General features: G+C 43.5%; 1 protein-coding gene across 1 annotated transcript in view; it reads right to left on the bottom strand.

Moving 5' to 3' along the window:
• Positions 1-16,006, bottom strand: part of LOC124801480 (progestin and adipoQ receptor family member 3-like) — a 129,582-nt gene that overhangs the window by 54,065 nt on the left and 59,511 nt on the right. The window lies entirely within an intron of this gene.

Genomic DNA, 16,006 nt, shown 5'->3' with positions numbered 1-16,006 from the left:
GAGATCATCAGTCCCCTAGAACTTAGAACTACTGAAACCTAACTAACCTAAGGACATCACACACATTCATGCCCGAGGCAGGATTCGAACCTGCGACCGTAGCGGTCGCGCGGTTACAGACTGAAGCGCCTATAGCCGCTCGTCCACAACGGCCGGCAGAGCATCGTCCTGTTGAAAAATGGCACCACGACACTGCTGCAGGAGAGGTAACAAATCAGGACGCAGGATGTCTGTGACGTACCACTGCGTCGTCAAAGTTCCCTTGATCCCCACCAGCCGTGGGAGTAACACCTCTGTGCTTCTCCAAGACATTGGAAGAATGAGACTACTCTCTATGTCGCCGCCATAGTCACCGACGATGGACATCTGGGGCAGTCCGGAGCCACAGTTCATCGCTGAACACAAAGCGACGGCGTTCATCGTGAGTCCACGCTTCCCGGTCACCACTCCAAACGCAGCCGTCTGCGTTATGGTGTTAATGGCAGCCTATGTATGTGACCGCAATTCCCTAGTCAGGCTGCCGCTAGTTTCTAGCTAATGGTGCGGATGATGCAAAATGTTGCAGCGAGTCTATTATGTGTTCTCACATGGCAGGCACTATCACATCCCAGTGCTCCACATATCGGGATATTGCACGTTTCGTCCAGTCGGTCGATTGGAGACCCACAATGAGCCCACTTTCAAACTATGTCTAGTGCTGATAACGCTGTCTCACATCAGTACGAGGCATCTCTGTGTTCTTCAGAGTGACCACTCGACAGCTGACGCTGTTCATGCCGCTTAACGCCCTGCCAGGCCTGGCAACAACACTTAAGCCTAGTTTACACGACGACACTAGGTTGCAGGCAACTGCGCTACTGGACACTGAGAATCCGCGCCACACGTTTGCGCAACTCGTTAGTGAAACTGAACATATTCGGCGTGTTCCAACTGTGGCGACACTAGTTGCATGAATTTTGAGCTTATGTGTATTCGTAGAGTGCAGACAAACTGAAATATGAAGTGGGGGAACGGAGAATAATGTTCGCTTTTTGGATAAATATGCTTTGCATAGGTGTTTGTGGTGTTTCAGTGATGCTGATTACAAAAATAAGCAACATATTGCTGCCGCTGAGACCGCGATGTGCGATCGTAACATAGATGGTTTGACAGTATCTGAGCTGCAGGGCAAAATTTATTGAGTTAGGAGCACATATACAACTGATTTAAGAAAAATACAAGCAAGTGTAATTCTAGCTGTGGCAATGCTCTCGTCTACAAGACTAAAATCCCATGCTTCGAATTGGCCAACTCTTTGTTAAGGAATATTGTTGACACGAGGGAAAGCTATACAAATTCAAGAAGCTGCATTCTTTATTCAGTATTCATCTATTTAAAACGCCGCAGCAGTGCTCCCCATTCACATGTTTCAATTTTGAAATATTGCCACTGTACAGATCTACCTTCAAGAGAGTAGTATGCAAATTATTCTCTTCTTAATGCGGCCTGTTTCGAATAATTACACTCCTGGAAATTGAAATAAGAACATCGTGAATTCATTGTCCCAGGAAGGGGAAACTTTATTGACACATTCCTGGGGTCAGATACATCACATGATCACACTGACAGAACCACAGGCACATAGACACAGGCAACAGAGCATGCACAATGTCGGCACTAGTACAGCGTATATCCACCTTTCGCAGCAATGCAGGCTGCTATTCTCCCATGGAGACGATCGTAGAGATGCTGGATGTAGTCCTGTGGAACGGCTTGCCATGCCATTTCCACCTGGCGCCTCAGTTGGACCAGCGTTCGTGCTGGACGTGCAGACTGCATGAGACGACGCTTCATCCAGTCGCAAACATGCTCAATGGGGGACAGATCCGGAGATCTTGCTGGCCAGGGTAGTTGACTTACACCTTCTAGAGCACGTTGGGTGGCACGGGATACATGCGGACGTGCATTGTCCTGTTGGAACAGCAAGTTCCCTTGCCAGTCTAGGAATGGTAGAACGATGGGTTCGATGACGGTTTGGATGTACCGTGCACTATTCAGTGTCCCCTCGACGATCACCAATGGTGTACGGCCAGTGTAGGAGATCGCTCCCCACACCATGATGCCGGGTGTTGGCCCTGTGTGCCTCGGTCGTATGCAGTCCTGATTGTGGCGCTCACCTGCACGGCGCCAAACACGCATACGACCATCATTGGCACCAAGGCAGAAGCGACTCTCATCGCTGAAGACGACACGTCTCCATTCGTCCCTCCATTCACGCCTGTCGCGACACCACTGGAGGCGGGCTGCACGATGTTGGGGCGTGAGCGGAAGACGGCCTAACGGTGTGCGGGACCGTAGCCCAGCTTCATGGAGACGGTTGCGAATGGTCCTCGCCCATACCCCAGGAGCAACAGTGTCCCTAATTTGCTGGGAAGTGGCGGTGCGGTCCCCTACGGCACTGCGTAGGATCCTACGGTCTTGGCGTGCATCCGTGCGTCGCTGCGGTCCGGTCCCAGGTCGACGGGCACGTGCACCTTCCGCCGACCACTGGCGACAACATCGATGTGCTGTGGAGACCTCACGCCCCACGTGTTGAGCAATTCGGCGGTACGTCCACCCGGCCTCCCGCATGCCCACTATACGCCCTCGCTCAAAGTCCGTCAACTGCACATACGGTTCACGTCCACGCTGTCGCGGCATGCTACCAGTGTTAAAGACTGCGATGGAGCTCCGTATGCCACGGCAAACTGGCTGACACTGACGCCGGCAGTGCACAAATGCTGCGCAGCTAGCGCCATTCGACGGCCAACACCGCGGTTCCTGGTGTGTCCGCTGTGCCGTGCGTGTGATCATTGCTTGTACAGCCCTCTCGCAGTGTCCGGAGCAAGTATGGTGGGTCTGACACACCGGTGTCAATGTGTTCTTTTTTCCATTTCCAGGAGTGTATTTTTGCTAATGTTAATAATTACTACTGTTAATGTTAATAATTGTTTGTGTTAACAAAAAAGCGTCATCACCAACTCAACCTGTATCTTATAGCATGCCGAGTGTTCTCGATTGTAATGCACGCAATATGATATGTAATTTCAGTTCTGGCGATAGTGCTTCATCCATTACAGTACCTTTATTCCTTATCGAATAACTAACTCTATTTAGAAGAAACGTGAACAGGTCTGGTGACATACTAAGATAATTAAAAGAATTTCTTGGATCTTCCTTTATAAATTATTTCAGCAAGGATGCTGGGCAACCCAGCTGACGTTTTTTCTTTATCCAGTCACGAATCGAAACCTGTTTCTTTTTTTTTTTCCTTATGCAGCAATTCCACGCAACAAGCTTTAACTCCATCACAACTCGTGCGACGTGCAGCTACCAAAAGTTTCATTTCAGACACGACTCAGGAACCCACAAAACGACGAAACTGAAGTGTATACTGATGTCGCCGTGTCTACAGTCATATATGAGACCACTTGCGTGCAACTCATTCCACGCAACGAGCGGCGCAACCCAATATCCTTGTGTAAACTAGGCTTTAGCACGAACTACACTAATCGAAGCCAGTAGCCGGTCTACCTGCCACAGAGAATTATTGCAAATCCACCGATGGTTTGTAGGTGTATGAAGTTATATTGGCATCCGACCATATCTTCAGGGCGCTCCTTTTTTTTGTCAGGCAGTTTATTTTCCAGACGGACGAAAATAAACTCAGAGGAATAACTCGGGCTATTGTAATAATTTATAGCGCGCATAAAAACAGCGTAAAAGCGTTGAATTTTCCATTTAGACTTCGCATCCGTACAAAAACGGAACTAACCTGCCAGAAATTCACGTTATCTTTAAACAAGAAAATGTAATATCGAAATGTATTCACAGCTGCGAATATAAACAACCATCAGCTGTATAACGGAATGACGACAATAAAAACTTTGTACCGCACTGGGATTCACACACGGATATCCCGCTGATCGCGAGCGGTCGATGCTATTCGAGCACGCTTAAAGGCCAGATACAAACTTACATATATCGTCAACCATGTGTCTACAACCTGCACTCGTACATCTATAATCGATATTCCCGTACAGAGGATACATTTTAATTTAAAATCGCTTGCACGGTGTCGGCGGATAAATACGTTACTGCAGCGGCTGTTTGTTAAAAAGTACGATGCAATGCAAAGTCAATGTCGTCTTGACGCACTTTTGCAATGCTTTGTACTTCTTACAACACAGCCACTGCAATAAAGTATTGTATAGAAAATGCAATATTAGTAAAAATAAAAGTTGCACTGTTTAGTTTTGCATACTGACAGCATCATCCCTCTCTGTCCGCCCCGATAGCTGAGTGCTCAGCGTGACGGATTACCGTCCTACGGGCCCAGGTTCGATTCCCGGGTGGGTCGGGGAATATCTCCGCTCAGGGACTGGGTGTCGTGTTGTCTTCATCATCATATCATCCCCATCCAGTGCAATGGTCGCCCTATGTGGCATAGAATGTAATAAGACCTGCACCAAGGCGGCCGGACCTGCCCCGTATGGGGCCTCGCTGCCAATGACGCCAAACGCTCATTTCCATTTTTACCCCTCGCTTATGTGAATGTGGTCTCGCTAAATAACCGACTAAAACTGTCAGTCTGAGACTCAACTGCAGTTAAATAAGTCTCGAAGAAACGTATGTGAAGCTATCAGACAATAAACAGAAGTTCAGAATGGCTCTGAGCACTATGGGACTTAGCATCTGTGGTCATCAGTCCCCTAGAACTTAGAACTACTTAAACCTAACTAACCTAAGGACATCACACACATCCATGCCCGAGGCAGCATTCGAACCTGCGACCGTAGCCGTCACGCGGTTCCAGACTGAAACGCCTAGAACCGCACAGCCACGTCGGCCGGCCAGAAGTTCAGTTCAAAGAAGATAACGAAGGAGTAGAACAGAAAAGCGTTCAGTTTCGTCATATTGACGCAATTTTGTTTTATGCTTTGCATTACTGGTCGTGGAGAGGCATTACCCGAATAGCTTGGGGTCAGCACACTGCTCTCCCATTGGCTGCTCTTGTCTTTCGAAATGGAACTACTACTTTTTGCGTTTGTATTCTTGAATGGATCCTGTTACAGTCATTCCACGAAGGAAAAATCCTTGGCGTTGTCAGGGACAGGACCATTGTCTCCCGTGTGGCAGCCGCACACGCTAACTGCTCAGTCACCTTGGTGGACAAGCAAATAACAAGCCAGGCCATCGGGCACTAAGTAACTGTGCTGTCAATGAAGAGCTACATTAATAGTCCTCGCACAAACTTAAAGGAATTTGGTCTCAAATCAACACACGGTGGATGTTGAAGTTGTACTGTCGTTAATAAAAATACCTGTAAAAGTTTTAAGGTGCTGGACAACATAGTTCTGTTAAAAAAGGGAGGGAGGAAGAGGAAGAAGAAGAAATGGTCAGGCACAAGTAGGACTGAGGTTTGCGCACAAAATGAATTATGTACGTAGACAGTTCAGCCTTCTTGGGAATTGAGAATCTAGACGATTTTTTTCTTTATCGACATTGGCACTGGCAAGATATTGGTCCCGGGAATTCCCAAAACTTTCGAGAATTTTTCAGTTTGAGTTCGGATAACAAATGACAAAAGAGATATTTTTCTTATGATTACAAAATAACAATTTTCTGATGGTTTTCCTTTGCTTGTACTGTGCCAAAGTTCACGATTCTAGGCCAACGGGAAGTACTCTATAGGTTTCAATGAGTGAATTTGTATCAAAGTTCGCGACATAAGTAGACGTATCTTTTGATTGCAGTGACGCAGAAGCTTAGGTCTTTTTGAAGCGCCAGAGCACCATAGATCTCAGTGTGTGACAAGTTTAAACTTCACACATCTAACCTATCCTGAGATAAAAGGGTCTTAACAGACAGACAGTCGGACAACAAATGACAAAAAGTATTTTTTTGTGTGATGTAATTACAAATTGACAATGTTCGGATTTGTTTCTTTAGTTGTACTATAAAAGCTCGCTTCATGCCAAACTCCATGACTCTAAGTCAAAGGGAAGTACCCTATATGTTTTGCGAGTATCAAAATATGTGACGTAAATGGCATCTTTTGATTGCATTGTCCTAGAAGCTTCAATATTTACTCCGCCGAGGGCCCTAGAGCTTAGAATATGATATAAATTCCAACTTGATGCGTCTCCCTAGTCCTGAGAATAAGGGTTTTTAACTGTCGGACACATGGACAGAGAGGAAGACGGACAGCAAAGTCATCCTATAAGGACTCCGTTTTTACCGACTGAGGTGCGGAATCCCAACACTAACCAAAGATTGTTTTTTATTTTGAGTCACCAGGCTTCTGAATGGTTTGATGCGGACCGCCCCGAATTCCTCTCCTGTGCCAACCTCTTCATCTCAGGGTAGCACTTGCAACCTACGCCCTCAGTTATCTACTGGATGTATTCCAATCTCCGTCTTCCTCTACAGTTTTTGTGATCTGCAGCTCCCTTTACTACCACGGATGATATTCCCTGATGTCTTAACAAATGTCATATCATCCCATCCCTTCTCCGTGTCAGTAATTTCTACATATTCCTTTCCTTTCCGACTCTGCGCAGGACCTCCTCTTTCCTTACCTTATCAGGCAACTTAATTTTCAACATTCCTCTGTAGCACCACATCTCAAACACTTCGATTCTCTTCTGTTCCGGTTTTCCCACAGTCCATGTTTTAATACCATACAATGCTGTGTTCCAAACGTACATACTCAGAAATTTCTTCCTTAAATTAAGATCTATTTTTGATAGTAGTAGACTTCTCTTGGCCAGGGATGCCCTTTTCGCCAGTGCTAGTCGGCTTTTGATGTCCTCCTTGCTCCGTCCATCACTGGTTATCTTGTTGCCTAGGAAGCAGAATTCCTTAACTACATCTTCTTCGTGACCATCAATCCTGATGTTTAGTTTCTCGCTGTTCTCATCTCTGCGACTTCTCATTACTTTCGTCTTTCTTCGATTTATTCTCAACCCATATGCTGATATCATTATACTGTTCATTCCATTCATCAGATCATGTAATTCTTCTTCACTTTCTTTGAGGATAGCAATGTCGTCAGCGAATCGCATCATTGATATCCTTTCACTTTCAGTTCCACTCCTGAAACTTTCTTTTATTTTTACTTTGCCTCTTCGATATGCTGATTGAGCAAAAGGGGTGAAAGACTGTCTTACATCCTTTTCAAACCGAGCACTTCGTCCTTGGTCGTCCACTCTTATTATTCCCTCTTGGCTCCTGTACATATTGTGTATTACCCTTATAGCTTACCCCTATTTTCCTCAAAATTTCGCATATCTTGCACCATTTTACATTGTCGAGCGCTTTTCCCAGGTCGACAAATCCTATGAACGTTTCTTTATTTTTCTTTATTCTTGTTTCCATTTGTAACCTCCCCCCTCACTTATCGACCTTAATGACAGTGAAAAATGAAACCGCGTGTACCTAATGGAAATTTAGGAAAAGCAATCGTCACCGAAGTTAATCTATCGGTAAAGAGGGAGGAAAGGGTTACATCTAAATGAAAGGAAAAATGCAAATGAAACTGGTGGAAATCAATTTTGAAAAGGGGTAAAGTTAATAAAGAAAGCAAATGTGCGGCCGTTACGTTAACAATTAACTAGCGGTAATTAGATATTTGAGATTTGGGGGAAATCACGGTCGCCAGTCCTAAGGACAATTACTATAGTAACTGAAAAAGAAAGGTTATTACACATATAATTAGCACTAGAAGCGTGGCAACTGAAGGTTGACACGTGTAGTGTGAAAACTGAAAGTTTGTCAGAAGTAATAAATTTCGCTACACTCTGACTTAATTTAGCAAAAGAATTAATAAAACCGGAAAATCGAAAGTTAATTTAGTGACTGAAGTTAATAGTGAGCTTTCTTTCTGAAGCACATCGAAATCCAGTAAAATACGGTTAGTCTTGGACTACCTCAACAATCATTTCAAAAGCAACTTGACTCTACGCAATTTAGAAACAAGATATTTAACTTTGAACTTGAATTAAATGATTCTGAACTATTAACAATAGTAAAATTTAGTACGTACCAAGCTGAGCTGCAGTCACAGGTAAGCAAAAATATGCTAACAAAACTCGCACTCTAAATTTGTGCTCGTGTAACCTAAATTTGGTAGCCAGCTACAGAACTTTGAAATTAAAGCAGTGAAATCTAATTATATTATTTTAATGCTGGCGTTTGAATTTCAACGACACTCGGGTTCATTTCGGAAAAGGAAGGGACCCTGCTTGGCAATGCAATTGGGACAATGAGCAACAAAGGTTCATGCTAAGTTGCTGTAATTTTGCGAGGCAAATGGAACAATTTGAAAAGCTGAGGTCTGCCATACAGTTCTGAAACTTTACGTGCTTTTAGTCTTCCTTGTTGGTTGATCGAAGGTTTGAAGCCGTCGATCGAGGAGGTGGCGACAGTCACTCATTGTCGGCCGTCGCTGTTGCAGAAGCTGGATGTTGGCGCGCCTTCTTCTCGACACGGTCACCAGGCGAAACGGGCTCTTGATGTGCGCCAGCTAATGCTTCCCGTCCGCGACACCATGTCAGAAACTATCATCGCGAGTCGAGCGCAATTACATGCTGCCAAACCCCGAAAGCGCGGCAACTCGCGGGAGCGTCACACAACACCTGCTCCACTCGCTACTCCCGCCAGACTCTCACTGTTCTGCCCGCGCTCCACGCGGCAGAGTTAACACTACCAAAGATCCTACACACTTTGATTCGTCACACGACCTATCGACGTAATCGTTCGACAGCAGTTTTCCCTAGGCAAGACCCAGCGTAAAAATACAAATAATATTTATGAAACAAACCAATTATACATCGACATGAGTGCATAAATATATATATACAAACAGTAAAACAATTACAATATATAGAGAGACAGAAATGTCATATCTTGAGGTAACAAAACAAGGAAAAAAAATAATAGTACAATAGATGGAAATAGAAGTATATGCATTTCCGGCGTTACACGTGCCCCACATTGTCTGAGGATGTTCGTGTAACGTAAACAGACTCAGAAAATGTCCCAAAAAAGAAACAGCGGAAATGCATATGCTCAAAACATCAACAAAATTTAGCATTCGTCTAATTAATCATAAATCAATTTTTAGACCATAATAATTGAGTGGGGACACTCCTAATCTTATTCCACTCTGTCATCTTGCACAAAATAAAACAGGTTGACAACATATTAAAATTCATAGAAGATATAGAAAATGGTTTAGCTATTCCAAAATCATTAAAATTCGTAACACTATGAGAAATGGAATACTATTTGCAAAATTAATCAGAGTACATGGTCATAAAAACAGGTAGATCAAAATACGCAAATTAATAATTAATTACATAGAATACACATTTTTACATAACCTTTTCATAATTAATATCTCGTCATGAGATTCCACTTAACGCTAAACAAGAAAATAATATTCAGTAGATCGAAAAAAACATAAATATTGACAGCAGAATTCTTTCACATCAGCTGTCCGGGAAGAAAAACTATTCCGCCTTTCGTACTCGCAAGTACAAAGAATGCCGACAGCGGCACAAGAGCCAACAGCGGCACAAGAGCCGACAGCGGCTCGCCTCGCCAGTATTGTTGCGCCCGCGTGTGCGGCACGCTTGATCTCACTCGCCCTTGTGACGGCGTTTCCAGAACGTCCGTTTCACTGAATTCTTTAGGAAAAACTCACTCCCGAGTAATCTCAAGGAGTCCCTTAATACTATCACAGTGGATAACTCAACACTGTCCATCATCACACGCATGTACTAGCCTGAAACTTAAAACAGCGTCTAAGTACATCGGCAATGACTAGTAAAACACATATTCATGAAATCTTACAGCTAGTTACAAAATCATATTTAAGTTGCTTAATCTACTGTGACTCAGCTGAAAACTTAAATTAGCAGCTTGGATTTTTCAATTGATAAATAATCACTCTCTCTTAAATCATTTAGTCAAAATTAATTACTTATTAATTACAACTTCTTTAATGACCTCTACGTCAGGCAAAAGCATCGCCACATGGCACATCCTTAAATCTTACACTCTATATCTACATACTGTACAAATTACCTTATCTGTGGTACTAATCAATCCTTGGTTGGTACAATTTCAGGTCTACAATGGTCCATTATAAACAAACTTAAATTTAGAGATTTCATTGTCTATCTCGCTCGATTTCTCATGAGCTTTTACAAGTACTAAGTCTCCGATTGCAAACTTAGCAAAACGCACTTTAGCGTCATTACGACGTATGCGAGCATCGGCTTTTAGCTTCATTACTTCTCGCAAACGATCCTTTTTCACACGAATACTAATGTCAATCCGTGGAGGGAATTTGATTATCTGTTCCACTAAACTTGTACTTCTGTCACCCAACAGGATTTCCTCTGGAGAAAATCCCGTAGATTCATGTCTCAAGGTGTTCATAATTCTCTCAAATACTGCTACATATTTGCCCCATGCCCTATGGTTGTGATGGCAATAGGTACGGGAAAGTCGGCCTCGTCTTTGTTCGTGTGTTACGTTTGACACACCGTCTACAATACTTTCCAATTCACTTTCTACATTATTGTCAATGCCGAGATTCTTCACATTACAGTAGTTCAGCTTCATACCTACGTCAATACCATCCGGCCAGTTAACAATGTGTATAGGCTGGTATTGCCTATGCACACCGTCTCCTGCCTCGTCAAAACTAACTACTATTGTTTTATCTTGGGACGTACATGTCAACGTTTTGCTTTCGCAGTTAATCGCTGCACGGTACTTTAACAGCCAATCTAACCCGATAATTACTTCCGTAGTTAAGTCTGGCACGACGACAAACTCTTGTTCAAATCGTGCCCCACATATCTCGAAGCTGACAAAAATCTGTTTTGTGACCGGTTTACTGGCCTTCCCAGTAGCACCGATAATTTTCACTCCTGTTACTGGCATAACTACGATGCCAGGTCTGTCTTTCAGTAACTCAAATATTTTCCCAGATACAGCACTCAATTCTGCACCGGTGTCAATCAACACGTTTAGTTGTAGGTCGTGCATATTAACAGACACTACTATCTGTCTACACTTGTCCTCGACTGTTTCTTTATTTTCCCACAGTAAATCCTCGTCTATATCCAGGTCATTCCAGAAAAAACCATCCGGCTTTGATCCTAAATCCAGTTTATCTGGCGGCTTTTTCAGCCTCTGTTCACATACAGTTTTTATTTCAACACGTTTGTCCTGAGGCTTAGTCTGTAGCGTCGCCTCCAATACCGAAACCTTTTCCTGTAACTCGTCAACTAGTGAGTGTAGCTTTGCTATCAATTCACTAATTGTCACCTTCGATGATTCCTCTTTAATCAGATTGATCTCATCTGCCAATCTACCTGGAGACATGTGCCCAGTAGTATCTGCAATTACTTCCTCTGGATCTGCGCAACCGACACTGCTATCGTCTGACCGTATAACGTCAGCTCTAACCTCATACACACTGTAATCTACGTGGTTTTCTACCAATCGTGTCCGGCTATCACTAAAATGTTCGTAATCTTTCTCCTTAATACTCTCGCAATGTTTAAACTGGATGTTCGCGTCGGATGGGCCGGCTACTTCTACCATTACAACTTTCGGTAAAGTCTGCCGGTTAGGGCCAGAACTTTCCGTTACTACTTCAACATTCAACTCCAGCGGGACGAAACACGACGAATCTTGCTCGTGCTCCCCATTAACATCAACTATTTCTGGTAAAGTCTGCCGGTTAGGGCCAGAACTTTCCATCACTTCACAAATACTATCTTCCTGTGGGACGAGACGCGGCAAATTCTGCCCGCGCTCTCCATAAATGCTTCTCCCGTACAGGCCCCTATAATCTCTTAGTTCGTCGTATAAGCGACCGAACTGCCTTAACCAGACCTCATCCCTCTCTGCATCCCCTCGCTCAACGACGGACGTGTTATCCGACATCTGATCTTCTCTCAACAATTGCGAATCATTCTTAAACTCAATCTCCAGTTCCGCTGTGGGTATTACAGCTGCCCCTTTATAATCGATTTCCGGAACACTACTTAAATTGTTCTCACTGACAGTGAATGTACCTTCTACTGCCGTGTATACAGCTGATCTACTACTTGTGGGCGCACTCCTTTCTCTTAACACTGGCACACTCTCCCGCCGTTGATTATTCCACACGGAATTTTCATACCGACGACACCTGGGTTTTCTCCTGCTATTGGGCCGCCAAAATTTCTCCACGCCCGGTCGGCCCCTCACCGGCGCGGCTAATGGTTTCCCTGTCTCGTCCCAGCAGATACGGTCCCCGGATGCTGCTGAGGCGGCTGATCACACCCTCTGGCGTTATTACTATTCTGTGAAGCCCGTATCACGTTAGTATGATACTGGTTTCCGTCATTCCTGTTATTATTTGCATTGTACCGATTGTTATTACGATCCGAACCATTATTGTTATTGCTGCCATGGTTGCGGTATGCATTATTCCCATGGTTATCGTTGCTGTGGTACCCGTTGTTGTTACCACGGCCTCTACCACTGTCGCGATTATTGCGCCAATAGTCCTCGTCCTCAACTCTTCCCAGGAAATCATTGATTGTCCTGTGATTGCTCCCTACGTAGCGTTTTGTATCATCTGGAAGCTTTTTGTAGAGTTCCCAGACTATTTCGGATTCCGTGCGGCGATCACGCAAGTATTCCAACTTGCAGATCCAGCCCTCACAAAACTCCTTCATCGAACCGCGCGAATTCGCATCGAAAGGCCTCGATACGACAAATCCGCGCCAGACACTTTGCTGTTTTTGCTCTGACCAGTATTCAGCCAGAAACAAATTTTTAAATTCGTCAAAAGTCAGGTTCGTAATGTTGAGGTTTAAGCCCCAACGCTTGGCATCACCAGCCAACACATCAATAATCGCATTAATTTTTCTCTCATCAGTCCATGATCTGGGTAAAACTCTTTCACAATTTTTAATGAAATCCGTCGGGTGTATACCGCCTTTTTTCAAGGGGTCGAACCGCTCCTCTTTCGTCAACAACTCCGAACTATGTGCACAGATTGGCACATAGCTCTGTTTTTCGTCAAGTTTCCTTTCTAATTCCGACACCCTCGTAATCACTTGGCAAGTGGTTGTCGCAAGCGTTTCCACTTCCCTCTTTTCTCTTCGCAGGTGTTAGCCTGCTTCGTCACTTTGGTATCTACTTCGGATACTAAAGCCTTTAAAGTTTCCACCTTCTGTTGATCCTCTTTTCTCACTAATTGAATTTGTTCCGTCACCTTATTCTCGATGATCGGAGCAACTGCGTCTCCTACACTTTTCTCGATTCTGCTAATTTCGGAATCAAAACGAGTATTTATGCTCGCAATTTCCGCCTGAACGGCTATCATTTCCTGTTTAAGATTACCGATTTCGCTATTAATCACAAAAATATCTTCTTTGATTTTATCAACTTTTGTGTTAACAACTCCAACATTGTTGTTAACAACATTAATAGCTTTGTTGTGACTGTCTAGCTTTCGTTCAATTTTTTCAGACTGAGCTTCTTGCTTGGCCGATTGACTCTTGATTTCGTTAATCAAAACATTCAATAAATCAGTTAAATTCCCGGAAACTACCGGTTTTACTTCCGTAGCGGCTTCCTCTTTAATTGTCCCCCCGTATTCGTCATCAAGGGATTCGCATTTGATTTTCACTTCCGACTCCGAAACATTTTCTAAAGTGTGGAATTCCATTTCTGCTCTTTGTTGCGTTTCGGCGGTCGCATCTTTCATGCTAGCCGCCTGTCCCTGAACAATGGGTACCGCGGTGCGCGTTCCCCACTGTTCGACCGATTGTTCCTTATCCAAGCCTACCAAATTTTGGTAATTGTTGCCTTCACTCATTTTAATAATTTTCAATATAAATGCCAAATCTCAAATCTAATTAGGATTCCTCACACTAATATTCTCGCTGACGTATCGACCATTTCGTAACCAGTACTTTGTTACGAGATTTGTACAATGCAAAATTCGTGTCCAGAACAACCTCAAATTTGAAGATTGTCCTGTCACCAGGTCGCCACGTGTAACCTCCCCCCTCACTTATCGACCTTAATGACAGTGAAAAATTAAACCGCGTGTACCTAATGGAAATTTAGGAAAAGCAATCGTCACCGAAGTTAATCTATCGGTAAAGAGGGAGGAAAGGGTTACATCTAAATGAAAGGAAAAATGCAAATGAAACTGGTGGAAATCAATTTTGAAAAGGGGTAAAGTTAATAAAGAAAGCAAATGTGCGGCCGTTACGTTAACAATTAACTAGCGGTAATTAGATATTTGAGATTTGGGGGAAATCACGGTCGCCAGTCCTAAGGACAATTACTATAGTAACTGAAAAAGAAAGGTTATTACACATATAATTAGCACTAGAAGCGTGGCAACTGAAGGTTGACACGTGTAGTGTGAAAACTGAAAGTTTGTCAGAAGTAATAAATTTCGCTACACTCTGACTTAATTTAGCAAAAGAATTAATAAAACCGGAAAATCGAAAGTTAATTTAGTGACTGAAGTTAATAGTGAGCTTTCTTTCTGAAGCACATCGAAATCCAGTAAAATACGGTTAGTCTTGGACTACCTCAACAATCATTTCAAAAGCAACTTGACTCTACGCAATTTAGAAACAAGATATTTAACTTTGAACTTGAATTAAATGATTCTGAACTATTAACAATAGTAAAATTTAGTACGTACCAAGCTGAGCTGCAGTCACAGGTAAGCAAAAATATGCTAACAAAACTCGCACTCTAAATTTGTGCTCGTGTAACCTAAATTTGGTAGCCAGCTACAGAACTTTGAAATTAAAGCAGTGAAATCTAATTATATTATTTTAATGCTGGCGTTTGAATTTCAACGACACTCGGGTTCATTTCGGAAAAGGAAGGGACCCTGCTTGGCAATGCAATTGGGACAATGAGCAACAAAGGTTCATGCTAAGTTGCTGTAATTTTGCGAGGCAAATGGAACAATTTGAAAAGCTGAGGTCTGCCATACAGTTCTGAAACTTTACGTGCTTTTAGTCTTCCTTGTTGGTTGATCGAAGGTTTGAAGCCGTCGATCGAGGAGGTGGCGACAGTCACTCATTGTCGGCCGTCGCTGTTGCAGAAGCTGGATGTTGGCGCGCCTTCTTCTCGACACGGTCACCAGGCGAAACGGGCTCTTGATGTGCGCCAGCTAATGCTTCCCGTCCGCGACACCATGTCAGAAACTATCATCGCGAGTCGAGCGCAATTACATGCTGCCAAACCCCGAAAGCGCGGCAACTCGCGGGAGCGTCACACAACACCTGCTCCACTCGCTACTCCCGCCAGACTCTCACTGTTCTGCCCGCGCTCCACGCGGCAGAGTTAACACTACCAAAGATCCTACACACTTTGATTCGTCACACGACCTATCGACGTAATCGTTCGATAGCAGTTTTCCCTAGGCAAGACCCAGCGTAAAAATACAAATAATATTTATGAAACAAACCAATTATACATCGACATGAGTGCATAAATATATATATACAAACAGTAAAACAATTACAATATATAGAGAGACAGAAATGTCATATCTTGAGGTAACAAAACAAGGAAAAAAAATAATAGTACAATAGATGGAAATAGAAGTATATGCATTTCCGGCGTTACACATTATCAACCGCAACGTCAGAATTGCCTCTCTTGTGCCTTTACCTCTCCTAAAGGCAAACTGATCATCATCGAACAAGTCCTCACTTTTCTTCTCCATTCTTCTGTATATTATTATTGTCAGCGGTACATATACATGAGTTGGCAAGTTGATTGTGCTATAATTCACGCACTTGTCAGCTCTTGCCACCTCGGAGCTGTGTGGATGGTAGTTTCCCGAAAGTCAGTTGGTATGTCGCCAACTCATACATTCTACATACGAACGTGAATAGTCGTTTAGTTGCCTCTTCCTCGAATGATTTTAGAA

The sequence above is a fragment of the Schistocerca piceifrons genome, chromosome 1, assembly GCF_021461385.2.
Source record: "Schistocerca piceifrons isolate TAMUIC-IGC-003096 chromosome 1, iqSchPice1.1, whole genome shotgun sequence".
NCBI classification, from domain to species: Eukaryota; Metazoa; Arthropoda; class Insecta; order Orthoptera; family Acrididae; genus Schistocerca; species Schistocerca piceifrons.
Note: the sequence above shows the minus strand (reverse complement) of the source record. Positions and strands in the feature narration are given on the sequence as shown.